We start from the raw sequence: 520 nt of genomic DNA, 5'->3' as shown, positions 1-520 counted from the left end.
GACCACAGTGGAGAGAAAGGGAGCAGGAGACAGAGACAGAACCACAGACAGAAATACATGTAGTGGGAGGAGGGGAACCCTGATCTGGGTGAGGGGTGAGCTGATGGGATGTGGATGGTTAAATTTGATATATTGGCTTGTGGCTCTATATGCTTAATTTAATAACTAAATTGTTTAAACAGATTTGAATGAGAATTACAAATCTCCCATTCATAAGGCTTGCAAGTTGTATAAATATTAGCTTCCATTTGCAACCTGTATTCACACAGAGGGAGAGACTGGTATGTTCCTGAAGGGCCCCTTTTCTTTTTCTGGGAAGGATGGCAAGAAGGAGGTGACCTGGGACAAGAACTGACTGAGCCTGCCCCCACATGATGCTTTATCAAGGAATATTAGACACATCGATCTTTTTTTCTGATTCATGTATTTGCTTTTTCTATCTCTGATATTTAATTCATGTAAATGGTCATTAACTTCTGAAATCACCATTGGTGACATCTCACACTCACCTCTTATAATT

The sequence above is a fragment of the Myotis brandtii genome, unplaced genomic scaffold (genome assembly GCF_000412655.1).
Source record: "Myotis brandtii unplaced genomic scaffold, ASM41265v1 scaffold5208, whole genome shotgun sequence".
Taxonomy (NCBI): domain Eukaryota; kingdom Metazoa; phylum Chordata; class Mammalia; order Chiroptera; family Vespertilionidae; genus Myotis; species Myotis brandtii.
Note: the sequence above shows the minus strand (reverse complement) of the source record.